This window comes from Podarcis vaucheri (genome assembly GCF_965113315.1).
Source record: "Podarcis vaucheri genome assembly, chromosome: 6".
Lineage (NCBI taxonomy): Eukaryota > Metazoa > Chordata > Lepidosauria > Squamata > Lacertidae > Podarcis > Podarcis vaucheri.
Window position 1 is genome coordinate 57039051 of NC_138764.1, and position 17972 is coordinate 57057022.

The window sequence follows — 17972 nt, forward strand, 5'->3', positions numbered from 1 at the left end:
TGTTGACAACCCCAGCTGGGACTCAGGAGGGGGCCCTTGCAGAGCAACAGAAAAGGTTGGGGAAGCTGGATGGAGAAGGATACTGGGACATGTTTATTTAAACATTTTTCTCACATACACATTATTTCATTCACTCCCTAAGGGAGCTGCCTTTATAGAATAAAGCAGTTGGCTGACTTTGGTATGCTTTACTCAGAGGTAAAATAAATTGGGTTGCCTTTCTACTAAGGAAAAAATGGCAACATGGCAGTCCCCCTGCCCTGATTTTCCATATCCTCCCCCACAAAACCACTACTGGTCCGCTTGTCCTCACTACCCTGTTATTTATTGATAAACACTAACCATAAAACAAAACCGTAACATACAAAATGAATCAGCAGATACAACCATAAAAAACTAAGCACCTTGTAGCTGCATCAAGTTTAAATTCCTGTAGACTGTACCCTAACACAAGGATATTTTTTGTTTATCAAGATTAGCAAAATGTTCTGTGTGTATACATTTTGCTGAGAGTTGTGAAACTGCATGCATTTGTTGCTTGTTGTTCTAGATTTGTCTTGTGACTTTTCTCCCAGGAATTCAAAGCTGTGTACATTGTGTTCTTCTTCCCCCTTTTATCTCCACAACTGGATGCTTTTACTGGAAATAGGAGGAGCGAATTTCTGACAACACTGCTTTCCTACTGCAGTATCTTGAAGACTTTCTTGGGGTGTTTGGGAAATCCTCTGGAATAGAATAATAGGTGGCGAAAATCTATTCCTTTCCGTCCTTAACTGAGAACATCCATTGGCTCTCCACCCCTTTTTCATTCACAGAAGTGACACTTTAGATGTAGAACAATACATTTTATGAGGATCCTCTAAGTCAGCCTTTCTCAGCTTTGGTTCCCCAGCTGTTGTTAGGCTACCACTCCCATCATCCTGACCACTGGTCTGCTAGCTAGGTATGATATGAGTTGTAGTCCTACAACATCCGGGGCCAAGGTTGAGAAAGACTGCTCTAGATATGCAGAAAAAACTAGTAACAATAAAATGCAAAACATTATTCTCTTGTATTTTGACAGTTAAAGTAGAGATGCATTCTACCTGAGGGGGCCAGGGACTGATCTGGATATAAGTAAATGTTAAATGCAATTATTGGGGGAGTCCATTAATGTTAGTACTAAAAATACTAATTTAATTAATGTTAGATTGGGCAATCTACATATTTCAATTGTGAATGTTGGTTTGGTTTGGTTTGGTTTGTTTAAACTTGACAGAAGCGGACAAGATCAACTCTATCTCCTTGGAACATTTTACGAACATTTTCAATAGGATACAAATTAGATTACAAACAAAATGCAAGAACAATCCTTCCCTTCCAAATCCATTTTTACACATTCACAATTTGCCAGATAATTTTTTCATCAACTGCAACTTTCTTTGCTTGCTCTTTTTCAAGATGCCTCATTTGAAAGGTTGCACAAACCCTTTATTTGCCATTTTTGAGAAGTCAACTGAAATGATAGGTTTGCAATTAACAAAAAAAAATGCAGTTGTACACCATATGATGCACACTTATACCCACCTGACTGCAGCAAACCTCCTCACAGCTCCTTTGCAAGCTGAAGTTGTAGGTCCTTTTCACACTGATCAGACCCATTCAGGTGGTACCCTAGAGAACACAAAAATGGATAATCATAATCTCAGTAAACACTGAAAAGCTTCCCTAAAATCACAATATATGCTTTCAAGTCCACAGGATGATACTAAGAATGTCTGCTTCAGTCCCCTATGCATAACTGGTGCATGTCTGCCAAACAAACTGTAATAAGAGTGTTCTTTATGGCTAAAAGATGCCACATTCTTTCTGAGATGCCTCCAAAATGCTAGGATTATAGGTGGGGAGAGAATTAGAGAAGCACAACTTGGAAACTAGCCTAACTAATTTGTGCCAACAGGGCTCATTTGAGCAAACACTACTGGAATTGAAAGCAGCTTCGGGGCAATGATTTCTTTTTCCTGGAGTCCATGGGTTTGCCTAGGACACAGAAGGATGACTTAAGTGTTACAATAGATACAACCTCAAACTTCCCAAACCTGAAAGACCTGCAGTTCTGTTTTATTATTTATTCATACTTATATCCCATTCTTCCTCTCAGTGGCAGGGCAGGGCAGGTAACAATACGGCACAACAATAAGAGACAACAACATTAACAAAATAGCAGTGTCAGCAAGGACTCGATGGCCCTTGTGGTCCATTCCAACTCTATGATTCTATGATTCTAAGGAGCTTGATTACATTCCTTGGTAACAAAAAGGTCTTCATCTTGTGCAAAAATGAGGACAACGTGGAGGAAACCTGCTGCCCATCAGAAGATTTGAACTACAATTCAAATCATCAGCAGCCAGCACAATAGTAGTCCAAAACATCTGGAGGGAACGAGGTTCACAGAATCATAGATTTGGAAGTTGGCAAAGGCTGTTTTATTATAAATTATGGTTCAGTGTGAAGAAGTGATGTGCTGGTGCACACTGCTCAGAAGTTCCTGAACCACTCCTCCCCCCTGCTACTGCCACATCACAAAGGGAACAAACCTGAGGCTGGCTTCATGTTATGTGCAAACCAGGGCTCATTATTTGTTTCCCTCAAACAAATAAGAGAGGTAGGAGCAACTCAGGACTTTTCTGGCAATGTGTACCAGCATGTTGCTCCTTCACAATAAAGTAAAATATAGTTCAATGTTGCGCGGAAATCAATATATTGTACCTCACAGGTAATGCAACCTTGTCTTCTACCTATATTCAAAATAGACATGATTTGCAGAACAGTAACACACCCATTTAATTTATTACACAGATTTAATCAGGAATACGATGGTGCGTACTAACGTCTCAGTCCTGAAAACACAACCTCAAAACCAAGTATTTCCTGACATTCTCCATTTGTTCAATTTACAGCCCCAAATTATAAAAAGCTTTCTTGCTAAGCCTTTGCATGGTTTAAACCGTACCTTCACGAGTGGCACATTAATTCTTTCAAGGTCAATTATTACCTGGATTTGTGACCCTAAATCTGTAACAACAGGAGCTCAGATCAAACTCTCAATTTCTTACATTTATTGTCAATGGGGAAAATCAGACTCAAAATTAACATCAAGAATTCCTAGCAGCATTTTCAGTAGCTTTTGTTCTCATTCATTTCTGCTAGATATACTGCAAGTCCAAAGGTCTTGTATTTTCAGGGGCCCCACTAATTAAAGCACAAACATTTGATGGCATGAAGGTAAAAGTTAAGAAAGGTCAACATTTCTTTCCTTCTGCAACAGGATGGTAGCTGCAGCCTCCCACTAAAATCTGGGAATGATCATGCACTTTTAACTGACATTTGAGAATCACCTGGTAGCTAATGGTAAAATGCTAGTTTATGAGCTGAATACAATGTTATCTATTGGAGGGCAATGTTGCCCTTAGGCAGAAACACTGACATGCCAAGGCATACTTTAAGCCTCTCCAGGTTTCCCAAAACAAGAACATTCCGAAAGCTGTTAAAATGCACAGAAGCCAATTTTTACAAACAATAATCATACAACAGTCAAATTAAGCAGAAATTCAGGACACGATTGTAAAGCGTGAAAAGTGCTCCTCACTTTCTCAACTCAGTGGGTGATCTCATTTACTGAGAAAGATTCCAACATTTGATAGTTTAAAAGCAAGAATAAGCAAAAGCACTTGTAAAATTCCTACACCTTTGTTTCCTCACAAAGAAATGGGAATGTCAGCCTAGGCAGCATAACATTTAGTCTGGCACACAGACTTTAAAATAACTTTATTAAGATCTGGGCGGGTGGGGAGGATATATTTTGAATTTTTGTATCTTTTTTTTTTAAAAAAGGAGCATGTACGCATCTCAAGCAACAGATTTGTATTGTGTAAGCATCCTGAATGTCTACAGAGAACCCAAAATATTAAATATACCCTTTACTAACGAAACTATAATTTTATCTAAGTAGTGCAAATTTCAACATCAGTTTAACAGAACATTATTTAGCATAATCTACCTGTTAAACTCAAATAAAAAGAAGAGGAAAGGCTTACTATTCAACTCAGTAGGCCCACACTGATTGGTTCTGTTTTGCCTATTATGCCCAACAAAAATGAACAGATCAAATAATATGCATGGAGTCATATCCCTGAAGACTTAGATTAGCACTTGGTCATAAACTAGGAAAGGGCATCTTTTAATAAATAGCTAAATAAATAAATAAATAAATAATAGTGCTGACCATAGGAAATGGAGGAGAATGGTGTTTCAAAGAACTTGAGGTTTCAGTTACAAGAGCTGGAAAATGCAGTTTTTATATACAGTAATTCAGATTTCAAAAGGTCAGAATATTTTGTATGACATTCCATTCAAACTTTTTGATCTATAGTTTCAGGCCAAAGAAGTTTCAGAATTCCAGTAAATATTACCAGCATAAGCCTTTACACACAGATCCCGCTATCCGAAAATTCACTTATCCGCACGTAAACAATTATCTCCAAACCCCCTATATACTCTGCAGATTGGCCTATCTGAAAATCCAACTTCCTTACTTCCTTGTTTGTTTGTGCTTTGCTGGTCAACAGCAGCCATTTTCAGGCAGAAATCAAGGAGGGGGATGTGGGAGCAAGATCTGATGAATCAGGGTGCAGGAGAGATTGGAGAGATTGAACAAATCAGGTTTTTTTCATGCATCTCTGAATAAACTGAATAAATCATGCATCTCTGAATAAAATTTTGCTGAATAAACCATTGGAAAAAAGTGAAAGCAGTACGACAAATCCCACATTAGAAATATTTCCATAGAAAATAATGGAAATTGTGGACTTGTGGGGTTCAGGAGCCCAGCTATGTCACCCCTTGCCTGCGGTGCTGGCAGCCTCTCACCCTTTTTGGAACATGTTCCCTTGTGGAGTGTTCCCTCAGTCTCGTCTCCACTCCCCTCTCCTTCAGAGTCCTCCAGACAGCTGCTGCTGCTACCCCTACTTTCTGAGCTGCCCCCCTGCCCCCAAAGAAAGATGCCTCCTCACACTCCTCCCAGGGGCCTGGGACTTGTCTGTCTATTCCCAACAGTAAGGGCTAGCGGACTGGCTGGCTGGGCTGGGCTCCCTTGCCTGCCTGCCTGCCTGCCTGCTTACTCCTTGCCCTCTGACTAGCCCCAGAGGCGCCATTTGCCTGTGAAGCTTGTAGCCAGGGCTGGTGCAACCAACAGCCACACAAGCCTTTGGGAGGTAGAGATGCAAGAGGGCATCAGAGAAGGGAGGGAAGGAAAGAGAGACAGAGGCCACTGTTGCCCGCAGCACCCCTGACCGTCATTCAAGACACCCCAGGGTGCCATGGCACACTGGTTGAAAACCACTGTCCTAAACCTAAAAGGCAAAATTGCAAAGGCAACAGAGATGCTGTCCTTGAAATAAGCCATTTTCTCCACACTAGCCGTTTTACCCAAAGGTATGAACAACTTGAGGGAGGTGCTGTGGTCTAAACCAGTGAGCCTACGACTTGCAGATTGGAAGGTCGACGGTTCAAATCCCCGCGATGAGATGAGCTCCTGTTGCTCGGTCCCTGCTCCTGCCAACCTAGCAGTTCGAAAGCACGTCAAAGTGCAAGTAGATAGATAGGTACCGCTCCGGCGGGAAGGTAAATGGCGTTTCCGTGTGCTGCTCTGCTTTCGCCAGAAGTGGCTTAGCCATGCTGGCCACTCGACCCGGAAAAACTGTCTGTGGACAATCGCCAGCTACAGCAACATGAGCGCCGCAACCCCAGAGTTGTATGCAACTGGACTTAACTGTCAGGGGTCCTTTACCTTTTTATGAACAACTTGAGATAATTCTGCATGTTTTACTTTACTAAGTAGTTCTAGTTATAACCACTATTTAATTACACCCTAGGTTAAGACAACTTTGTGTTTGAAAAACAGTGCAGATTGTGAGCTCTAAAGGGAATGTATTTGTTCCCTACTGTTCAAGACATCTATTCCTAATTGACAGCTCCAGCAAAAAGTAACATAGCATGAAAATCCCTAGGAAAAACAATAAGATGCAAAGAACTCTGTGAAGCTAACCAGCAGCTTGAAATCAATAACAACTTCATAATTTGACAAAGGAGATTAAATGATGCTGTGCAAATTACTATCAGCATTCCTCTAGCAAATTCAATGAGGTGATAAAGGCAGGATATTATGCTGACAGATGCCAAATGCTTTACATTAAAATACTGGCACACGGAATGTGGTCTTCAATTCTTGTTATAATAAGCATATTCTACTAGAAGACTAAAAATTTGGCCCTCAAGTGCTTTTTTACTTTAAAAAGAGGAGACAAGAAAAGATAAACTAGTAGTAGTAGCAAAGGAAACCTAAGATCATACATTAAGTAGCTAACGAAACATTAAACATGTATCAGCTTTGTCCCTTTAATTTTATCCTTTTGGGATTGTTTTTTAGAACCAACACACTTCTCTTTAACTTATTTTATTTAAACCTCTAAGAACTACAAACAGGAAACTTGTGAAGATTAATTAATGAGGCAAGTTGAATTGGAAAAGGGACATGAAACAAGTTGCTGATGCAAACCTAACTGGATAACGGAAATCCAGAGGAATAAAAAAGCAAACAGAACCCAATAAAAATAACAATCGCTAAAAATATATATGTATAATGAATAATCAATAAAAATGAAAGTATTTTCAAGGTTTCTGTTTAGAATTTTCAAAGTGCAACACAGATTATTTATCTATTAACTGATCAATAACCAAACATTCTAAATATGGGTAAGTGTTCAGAATTAAAGGATTTTTAAATACAGGTGTTTTTACTTTTTATTGCAGGGTTTCACTGATGGAAAAATGAGTTTCTTTCATTTATTGTGACTGGATTATTTCAGTAAGAGTAGAAAAGTTTTCTTTTTCTTTTTTTAATAATATTTATTGCAAATTTTAAACAAAGGAAAAACAAATCAATAAACATACAAAATACCATCACCATACACCATAACAAAGACAACAACAAAAAAAAAGGGAAAAAAAGAAAAGTTCAGAAGATAAACATAGAATAAAAAGACAACAAAATCAATTTCTCCTCAAATCTCATTTTCTTAATCTTTGGACTTCCTCACATCACCCTTTCCTGCGTTCTCCACCATATAATTATAGGCAGCAAATTGTTAACTTATTTCAATTCTTGTTTTATCATTCTCAGATATTATGTCCCAAATTTTCGGTATTATATCAAGTATTAAACTGCTTAACTTAAACATAATATTACTTCAGATTTCATCCTTATCTTAATCATCACTTATTCATACATCATATAACTAAGTATCTGATGCCATGTTGTTTTCTATCATGCATTCTCTTAGCATTCATATAGCTTATAGTGTTTTTGTAAATAGTCCTTAAACTTTTTCCAGTCCTCTTCCACCGTCTCTTCTCCCAGATCCCTGATTCTGCCAGTCATTTCTGCCAATTCCATGTAGTCTATCAGTTGCGTCTGCCATTCTTCCAGCGTGGGCAAATCTTGTGTCTTCCGGTGCTTTGCGATGAGTATTCTTGCTGCTGCTGTTGCATACATAAAAAAGGTTCTATCCTTCTTTAACACCCCTTGGCCTACAATGCCCAGAAGGAAGGCCTCTGGTTTCAAGAGTAGAAAAGTTTTCTGTCACCAGTGGAACTTTAGAGATTTGCGTGGGCATCTCATGGGCAAGGTATTTCTAATTATTAGCAAATGTGTCATAAATTTTAAATTACCAACAAATTTGTCATTAATTTTTGTAAACTGTTTTCTTATAGCCATTTTCAGTAACAATGAGTGGTGTGACAGCTCCAATGACAGAGTAAGAACAGGAAAGAATAACTAAAAAGAAACTCAGAATATTTTGCCATTAATTTTAAAGTGTATACACTGAGTACATTGCCCATATTTACTTACTGATAATAGATTATATGGAGTTTTACTCCCCTATTGATGGGTCTCCCATGAGTACAGACCAACAGATTATCTGTCATCAAGATCTGTAAGAACTGTTGACAAAAATCATATTTGATGTAAAGACCTCAGTTTTACATTTGCTACATTACAGATGAGCTGAGAGTTAAGAAGGGCATGTATAAGAAATGGAAGAAAGCGGAAATCACAAAGGAGGAGTATACACAAGTAGCCAACAGTTGCAAGGGGAAGTCAGGCTGGCTAAAGGTCAGAATAAGCTCAGGCTTGCAAGACAGCTTATAAATAATAAAAAGGGTTTCTTCGGCTATGTCTGCAGTAAGAGAAAGAACAAGCACGTGTTGAGATGGGGAAATGCTAATGCATGACAGAGAGAAGGCAGAACTACTCAGCGCCTACTTTGCCTCTGTCTTCACCCAAAAGGAAAACAATGCCCAACCTGGTGATAACAGAATAAATGATGCAAGGAGGAAGCTGCAGCCCAAGATGGGAAAAGAGACAGTAAGCAAACACCTTGCTACTTTAAATGAATTCGAATCTCCAGGGCCTGATGAGCTGCATCCAAGGGTACTAAAGGAGCTTGTGGATGTAATTTCAAAGACTTTGTCTATTATCTTTGAGAAACCCTGGAGAACAGGTGAGGTCCCTACTGACTGGAGGTGGGCAAATGTCCCTATCTTCAAAAAGTGGAAAAAGGAAGACCCAAGTAACTACCAACTGGTGAGGTTGACATCAATACCAGGGAAGGTCTGTGAGCATTTAGAAAAGGAAGTTGTGATTACTAAGACCCAGCATGGGTTTCTCAAAAATAAGTCATGCCAGATCAATCTGATTTTTTTGATGGAATTACAAACTCGGTGGATCAGGGAAATGCAGTGGACATAATGTATCTTGATTTCAGTAAGGCTTTTGACAAAGTCCCCCACAATATTCCCATGAGAAAGCTGGTGAAATGTGGGTTGAATGAGGTAACTGTTAGGTAGATTTGTACCTGATTGACTGACCAAACCCGAAGAGTACTCATTAATGGTTCCTCATCATCCTGGAAAAAAGGTAGTTGTTAAATTCGCAAGCCAATGCTTTGAATTTGATTTTTCTACAGAGATCTACAATTTTTTGCTGCATCTTTTTGAGGTTGTTGATGATCCCATGCCCCACCACGTAGCTCCAAGCCGGTGTGAAAAGCAGGGGTTGTTAGCAGAATTGTGTGCTGCTATTTGTACTAGAAGTCAGTGAGGAAAAAGCTTAACTCATTTTGTGTCTCTTTACCTCAATAAGAAAGGCCTGTCTAGTCTAGCATACTGTTCCCACAGTAGACAACCAGGTGCCTACGTAAGCCTGAAAGCAGGACCTAGTGCAACAGTACTCTTTCCATTTGAGAATCTTTTACTATGTTTTAGAGGTAAAACATAGCCATATCCTCCATGAATTTTCCTGACCTCCTTTTAAAGCCACCCACATTGGTAGCCACAACAACATCCCATGGGAGCAAATAGTTTTGACTATGAATTTTTCTTTTCTATTACGTGAATGTGTCACTAAAAACCAAAATAATAAAAACTGAAACTCATAAATACCTCCAGATTTGCTCTCATGTATGCAAACAAATAGCAACACTGCTGGGAGAGAAATCTTAAGAATTAGGCCACAATAATGCCAAGAGGGCATTTTCTACCAAACTATGCCATGCAAAGCTTCAGAGAGGCACTATACAAAAACTATGTAATAGTCTTTGTGATGCCAATACTATTTGCTATATTACATGCTGTAATGTCTGTCTATGAAGTTGTAAGTAAAGATTTATTGAGCTGATTCCATATTGGGTATGTATTAGTAAAGATTAAAAATTCCAGGCCTGTTATAGCAAAAACAGCAATGAGTCTTTTGGCATCTCAAAGGCAACAAGAATAATTTTTGCATATGCTTTCATTCTGAACTATAATTTATTAGTAAACTTGATTCTATTCAGTTAGGACTTAAGACCAAGGTTCTGACTATAGCTGGGACTATAACGTAGCATACCTTTTTATATTCTAGCTTAAAATGTCACAGTGAGTCTAACATATTCCATAGCCTTACAATTTCTTATCCGTATCACATGTGTGGCTTATATGTGTATGCATAACTCAAATCCAAATGGGCTCTAATCCATGAAAGCCAATGCCACCATAAATCTGTTCATCTGTACCAACAAAAGATTCTGTTTTGCTTTTTCTGAATGTTACTGTCTTACTGAATGGCAAGGATAAGCAAATTGTTTTTAATATGGAATGCTATGAAATAGCCTTAGCCAAAAAATCGGCCTAATTTGTGCAAAGCACAAATTTTATTTGTTTGTTTATTTGTTTTATGGGAAACAACTCTGAATGGATGCTGAGTAATGACTGGGAGAGTTCTGTCCTAAAATGTGTAATGTTGTATTTGGTTTTGAGTTGCTCTATTGGTTCATAATCTAAAGTACAACTGATAAAGGACCAAGGTTTGATCAATAATCATCTGTCCATCACCTTTCTTGTTCAAATAGAAATGCAAGATTCCAGATGCTCAGTAAAATTTACTTCTATCAAACTGCTTGTTTTACTTCCATCCTTTGTTTTCTCTCCCTGCATTTATTCTTACATTGAAAACATGTTTGGTGTTTGTTTTAAAATTCAACAGTCATGTCCTTTAAGATGTCTGACTCAAGCACAGTGACACATGCCTTGGTAAGGTAAGGTAAAGTAAAGTAAAGGTAAAGGACCCCTATGGGTAAAGATGACTATGGGGTGCAGCACTAAACTCACTTTTCAGGCCAAGGGAACCAGTATTTGTCCACAGACAGCTTTCCAGGTCATCTAGCCAGCATGACTAAACCACTACTGGTGCATGGAGGACCATGACGGAAGTCAGAGCACATGAAAATGTCGTTTACCTTCCTGCTGCAGTGATACCTATTTATCTACTTGCATTGGTATGCTTTCGAATTGCTAGGTTGGCAGAAGCTGGGACAGAGCAACGGGAGCTCACCCCATCGTGCAGATTTGAACTGACGACCTTCTGATCGGCAAGCCCAAGAGGCTTGGTGGTTTAGATCACAGTGCAACCCACATCCCTCTACATCAGGCTTCCTCAACCTTGGCCCTCCAGATGTTTTTGGCCTACAACTCCCATGACCCCTAGCTAGCAGGACCAGTGGCCATGGATGATGGGAATCGTAGTCTCAAAAATATCTGGAGGGCTGAGGTTGGGGAAGCCTGCTCTACATGCCCGTGTGCAAACTAGACCATTGTGGGAAATAATAATAATAATAATAATAATTTATTATTTGTACCCCGCCCATCTGGCTGGGTTTCCCCAGCCACTCTGGGCGGCTTCCACAGAAACCAAAAAAACATTAAAATATCATACATTAAAAGCTTCCCTGAATAGGGCCGCCTTAAGATGTTTTCTGAATGTCAGGTAGTTTTCCATCACCTTGACATCCGATGGGAGGGCATTCCACAGGGCGGGCGCCACCACCGAAAAGGCCCTCTGCCTGGTTCCCTGTAGCTTCGCTTCTCGCAATGAGGGAACCGCCAGAAGGCCCTCGGCGCTGGACCTCAGTGTCCGGGCAGAACGATGGGGGTGGAGACGCTCCTTCAGGTATACTGGGCCGAAGCCGTTTAGGGCTTTAAAGGTCAACACCAACACTTTGAATTGTGCTCGGAAACGTACTGGGAGCCAATGTAGGTCTTTCAAGACCGGTGTTATGTGGTCTCGGCGGCCGGAAAGTTTTTGAGTTTTCTAAAAGTTGACATTTTGCTTTCAAAACTATATACTTGACTGACCCCTTACCCAAAAAGTTCATGTCACATATTTACAAAATATTAAGTAGGTAATAATGCTATCGTGTTTTACTAAAATGCCACTGAAGTCTTCTTAATACTACTGATCCGGCAGCAATTAAGGAACTCTGCACTATCTGGACTACTCCTAGTCCCTAGGATTTCTCCAAAGCCTGTTATAGATTCTTCCCATTAAATTCCGTCCATCACTTGCCTTTTACAGAAATGAGCTCATTTATTTTTATTTTTTACTACTGTACTGACCCACCCAGAAGCAAGGGCAGAATGGCAATCCAAACATCTGTTCATAGAGGATGCTGCATAAACAGCAGCAATACTGTTTATAAATAGCATAATCTCTATTTTTTAAAGTTTCATTTCGAGTCACCTTATCTCTAAAAAGAGAGAGCAGAAATAGAAAGGGTCCAGAGACAGGTGACAAAAGCGATTAGAAGCCTGGAGAGGCTTACACATGGGGAAAGATTTAAAAGATTAGGGCTCTTCATCTTATGGAAGGAGGTGAAAGGGAGGAGGCTTACCAGAGATATCAAAGCAATGAAGGACAGGGGGATGATTACACAGCGCAGGCACTTTCCCTTCTCACACATAAACACACAGCCCTGAGAAAGAAACAAAGCAATCTTTGCTCTCCTTTGTCACTCTGAAAATAATAATATGTGGTATGGAGAATAGTAGAGAATAGCACCCTCAGCCTTGGCTGCTAAAGCCTAATCACTAACAGAAGCTTGAGCTTGATACTATGGGCTTTCTGAATGCTCTGTGAGAACCTGGAAGCCAGCATTCACTGGTTGAACCCAGTTGGTCAATTCAGTTTCATCAATAGAAAAAGGAACCAACACTCAAATGACTTATTGGTCTGGTTCACACTAACTACTAAGCCAAACTATGGCTTAGCATGAAAAAGCAAGCATGGTGGTGCACATTTAAAAAGTCACAGCCACCTTGCTCCTCTCCCCTGGTCCTGCTGAGATGCTACTGGGAGGTAAGCCAGTACTAAGTGTGAACCCTATGCTGTGGTTTGTTTGTCTTGCTGCATTCCCTGTTGGCCATCCATCCAAGGGGTCATGTGTGGGTCATGTCCAAAGCTAAATTGGGTTGTGGGTATGGTCACCTCACAGTCACTCTCTTACATACATTCAAACCACAAAAACATACATGAGTATCCCACACATGGGTGCACACAGACATGAACACAGTTCCTTAATTTCTCTAAATTATATAGCCAGTAATAAAACATCTTGCTGCATAAACAAGCCACTTAAGAAGCCTAAGGATCTGCGTGACCAGGGTTAACATCACCAGTCAGCCATGAAGCTCCCTGGATGATCTTGGGCAACCTAACCAACCTCACAGGATAATATGGAGTGAGGGAAGCAATGTATGCCACCTTAGGTCCTTGGAGGAAAGATGGGATATATATCTAAAAAATAAATAACCGCTTATCTTGAGAGAAGTAGGGGGTGATGAGAGAGTTGGTAACTTTTTTAAAAGGGAGGGGGCTGGATTTATTGTTGCACATTTTTTTATGATGAGGCTGCTCCAGCGTTGCTCCTCTAACCTCCCTCTTCTCACACAATGGAACTGTGACTGAAGTGAAAATTTCAAGCACTGCCAGTCACCAAACATAGCACAAGGGAAGAGCAGCTGGCAGGAGTGCCTTGAAAAGAAGCCAGCATGGGCTGCAAGGGGAGCAGGGCACCACTGTGGCTGTCCCCAGACCACTTACCCTGCCATCCCCTATTTGAAATTCTTAACACTACTTACATGTGCTTTGGACTTCTTAATTGATTTTGCTGCTGCCACTGCAACACAGGCAAAATGACAGGATGTTCAGGGAAGTGGGGGGGGGGGGAGAAAGAGAAGCTGAAGTACATAAAAGCCTTCTGGCTCAAACCAAAGGCCCATCCAGTCCAGCAACCTGTTCTCGCAGTGCCCAACCAGATGCCCAGTCCTCTTCAAGCATTAATTAATGTCTAACCTAGCAATGAAACTCACTAAGTGACTATCTCTCAGCCTAACCTATATCACAGGATAAGATTGGGGGTGGGTTAAAGAACCAGGTACTATACCCTGCCTTGAACTCATTCATCTGCCTTGAGATGAAAGGCAGGATATGAAATGTGATTAAATAGTCCCAAGCTATTTGCAAACAATGGGACAGTGCAACTATCTCATAGTTTCTTAATAATATTATGGCAAGTTGATTCTGCATCATCTCAGCAACGTAGTCCTTAGTCTCCTGTTTGAAAAGAACTAGCACTGACCATCTGGGATTGTTGAGAAAACTGAAGAGAAACATTATTAAAACAGCATCCTGATATACTAAGCAGTACATTTATGGTACCTTGCACATTCCACTTCACATCCAACAGATCACTTTTAATGCCATAAGTCTGCCAATTTTCAGAATTGGCTTATAAATCGCCCACTCTTCCTGTATAAACAGCTGCTAAGTTTTTATTGCCAGCTTCACTGGAAATTATAAGAATTCCTTGCTAAGAAGATTGAAGGCCACTGATAATTGTCTCTTGATCCCAAGAGCAACCTTATAAACAGGCAGATTAAATTTGACTTCTGTTAGTCACATTTATTTTCACACTTTTGTAGTAAACTTAAAGGATATAGCAATCTTAACAACCAGTTGAAAAAACAAAAAGCAGAATGAATCATTCGGACTATTTAAAGAGAGCTTTTAGTATTTTGCTGTCATGTCCAAGGCAGATCTATTTTTGATGTAAGGGGATCAGTTTTAGCAGGAGTATGCATGCATTCAGTGAAAAAAAGGGCTTTGAGGGTTATCATCTGGAAGCACTTGTGGCACGTTTGTTACATTCCCCACTCCTTAGTATCATTTTGCCTTCTTGTAGAAGACAGACCTTCACAATTGAACTGAAGAGCTCACATTTTTGTAAACATGCAACATGAAAATAAAGCTGGACAGATGGACAGCACACACCCTGAAGCCCACACTACCCTTGTTTTCCTCATCATTGAATAGGCAACACATGTTCAACACAGCACTTCAGCAGCCACTACTGTTCTCGGGGATAAACAGGAGGCATACTGTTAGGCACAAGATGCTCTGGGCAAGAAGCTAACCCAAACTTCCATATCCTCTTCATGTGAGTTATCAACTAGGTTGAACACTAACCTAACCTAACCTAACCTAACCTAACCTAACCGGCTTTAACCTCAACTTTATGTTTTAAAATTATACTTCCACAAAAAACTCATTTGTTGTAGACTGGTAACAAGCTATATAAACCAAGGTGGGATTTCTTGAGCAGCGGTGGTCAGATTTCAAGATTTCTACTAAAACCCCAAAATCCACAAACCAAGGCCATATGCAAATAGTGGCTCAGATGGACATAGACTGCAAATTAAAGAACGGGGTGCCTCTGAGCCCACAATTAGCCCAGGAATTTGTGATCAGTATCAGAACCAAGCTCACAAGCTTATTCTGACTAATACAATAATTCTTTTTTATCAATATAATTTGGGGTGGAGGAAGATCAGCTTTTTAGTTGTTGGTTATTAGAGAACTTAAGAGTGAGAAAAACTTGCCGATCTACTGCAGATCTCCCAGAGATCTATCAAAATGGAAACACTGAGATAGCTGTTAGTCTTCTGTAGCATGACAAGAAATAAAGACTGCTGTTTGCTTTCTCCCCACCCCTTACCTTCACAAAAAAAGAACTGTAAATCTATAGACACTACAACTCCCATCAGCCCCAACAAGCTGCTGCAGTCCCAAAACATATGGGGAGCTCTGAGCTGGCCTCAACAGTCCCTATATTTTGTCACTTGCAGCCCTAGTCTCAACAGCTGTGATTCAATGCAGATAGTTAATGGATCTGAAATTTACCATGCTACCAACAGAAGGCAACCAATCAATAAGTTGTTCTTCCACTTTATTGTGAAACACAATAGTCATCACCAGCACTGAGAAGTCACCACAAAGGAGAATTTCAGTTATGCCAATAATGCTGCCTTCTACAGCCATACAGTATATCAAGGGTTTTAACACACGTATTCCACAGCTGAAACAAATGAAGTGCTATTTTTATGCCCCTTCTGTGTCACAAGAGAAACCCTTGTACTAATGCAAGTGATGTTAAGAAAAACACCAGCTCACAGCTTTTAAACTAAAAGCCACCCCAAAAATGTATTATTAATCCCTGTGTTCATATTGCAATTCATTTTATCCCTGAGGATTCCAAACTGCTTTACACAAATGTTACAATCATGCCTTTGGGATTCCCTGTTACTCCTCCCTGAGAGAACAGCAAGAAAGCATCCGCTTTCTTTTCTTTTTCACTGCCAGAGCAGAGGAGCTGGTGATAATCCCCTCCGAATGCAGTATTTAACACCTATCAGGTAGGTGACAAGTGCTGCAGTGTAAGGAGGATTAGCACAGTGCAGCCCTTTACAGTGGAGTGAAATTCTCTCTAAGCAGCAGAGTGAAGTTGCCATGGTCTGACCAGCACTAATCAATACTCCCCCCCATTCTTTCTCATACACACACACACACACACACACACACACACACACACACCAATATGTATTGTCTTGAAAAATCTGTGCATCACACAAAGAAAATGGAAGGTTAAGGTGATAAAAGCTAGTTAGCATGCTCTCTCTCTCTCTCTCTCTCTCTCACACACACACACACACACACACACAGAGAGAGAGAGAGAGAGAGATAAACTGATGGATAGGTATCAAGTGGAAGAAGTGTTGCATAATAATGATTAACAATCTCAGTTTAATCAGAGGTATTCTTCAAACGTTCACTCACATTTGTTAACAGTGACCGAAGCCCATTTAACACCAGAAATTCCTGGTCCCGCAGCAAGCGCAGCCCAGTTCCAATTCAGCAGCAGGGAACTTGAAATGCTATGCTATGTGATGGCTGCTGGGCTTTCACATTATCCTGAAGGCAAGATAATAAGAAGTATTGGCAATCCCTCAGGCCACAGAGGACTGATCCTTTTGAAGAAAGACAATCAGCATAAAGATGGTGTTACCAATACCAATCATAGAATCATAGAATCATAGAATCATAGAATCATAGAGTTGGAAGAGACCACAAGGGCCATCGAGTCCAACCCCCTGCCAAGCAGGAAACACCATCAGAGCACTCCTGACATATGGTTGTCAAGCCTCTGCTTAAAGACCTCCAAAGTAGGAGACTCCACCACACTCCTTGGCAGCAAATTCCACTGTCGAACAGCTCTTACTGTCAGGAAGTTCTTCCTAATGTTTAGGTGGAATCTTCTTTCTTGTAGTTTGGATCCATTGCTCCGTGTCCGCTTCTCTGGAGCAGCAGAAAACAACCTTTCTCCCTCCTCTATGTGACATCCTTTTATATATTTGAACATGGCTATCATATCACCCCTTAACCTCCTCTTCTGCAGGCTAAACATGCCCAGCTCCCTTAGCCGTTCCTCATAAGGCATCGTTTCCAGGCCTTTGACCATTTTGGTTGCCCTCCTCTGGACACGTTCCAGTTTGTCAGTGTCCCTCTTGAATTGTGGTGCCCAGAACTGGACACAGTACTCCAGGTGTGGTCTGACCAGAGCAGAATACAGTGGCACTATTACTTCCCTTGATCTAGATGCTATACTCCTATTGATGCAGCCCAGAATTGCATTGGCTTTTTTAGCTGCCGCGTCACACTGTTGGCTCATGTCAAGTTTGTGGTCAACCAAGACTCCTAGATCCTTTTCACATGTACTGCTCTCAAGCCAGGTGTCACCCATCTTGTATTTGTGCCTCTCATTTTTTTTGCCCAAGTGCAATACTTTACATTTCTCCCTGTTAAAATTCATCTTGTTTGTTTTTGCCCAGTTCTCTAATCTGTCAAGGTCGTTTTGAAGTGTGATCCTGTCCTCTGGGGTGTTAGCCACCCCTCCCAGTTTGGTGTCATCTGCAAATTTGATCAGGATGCCCTTGAGTCCATCATCCAAGTCGTTGATAAAGATGTTGAATAAGACCGGGCCCAAGACAGAACCCTGTGGCACCCCACTAGTCACTCTTCTCCAGGATGAAGAGGAACCATTGATGAGCACCCTTTGGGTTCGGTCAGTCAGCCAGTTACAAATCCACTGAGTGGTAGCATAGTCAAGACCGCATTTTACCAGCTTCTTTACAAGAATATCATGGGGCACCTTGTCAAATGCCTT

The 17972-nt window shown here is 40.6% G+C and overlaps 2 protein-coding genes across 13 annotated transcripts in view; one reads left to right on the plus strand and one right to left on the minus strand.

Annotated features, from left to right (window-relative positions):
• Window positions 1–17972, minus strand: part of PTPRF (protein tyrosine phosphatase receptor type F) — a 482994-nt gene that overhangs the window by 408919 nt on the left and 56103 nt on the right. For all 12 annotated transcript variants that reach the window (XM_082228806.1, XM_082228805.1, XM_082228804.1 and 9 more), the window contains exon 2: window positions 1567–1653. The gene's annotated coding sequence lies outside the window, so the exon portion shown is untranslated. The remainder of the gene's footprint in view (window positions 1–1566; window positions 1654–17972) is intronic.
• The window catches only part of MED8 (mediator complex subunit 8), a gene marked incomplete at its 5' end in the record, with an annotated part of 411542 nt that overhangs the window by 61084 nt on the left and 332486 nt on the right, over window positions 1–17972 (plus strand). The gene's annotated exons all lie outside the window — the stretch shown is intronic.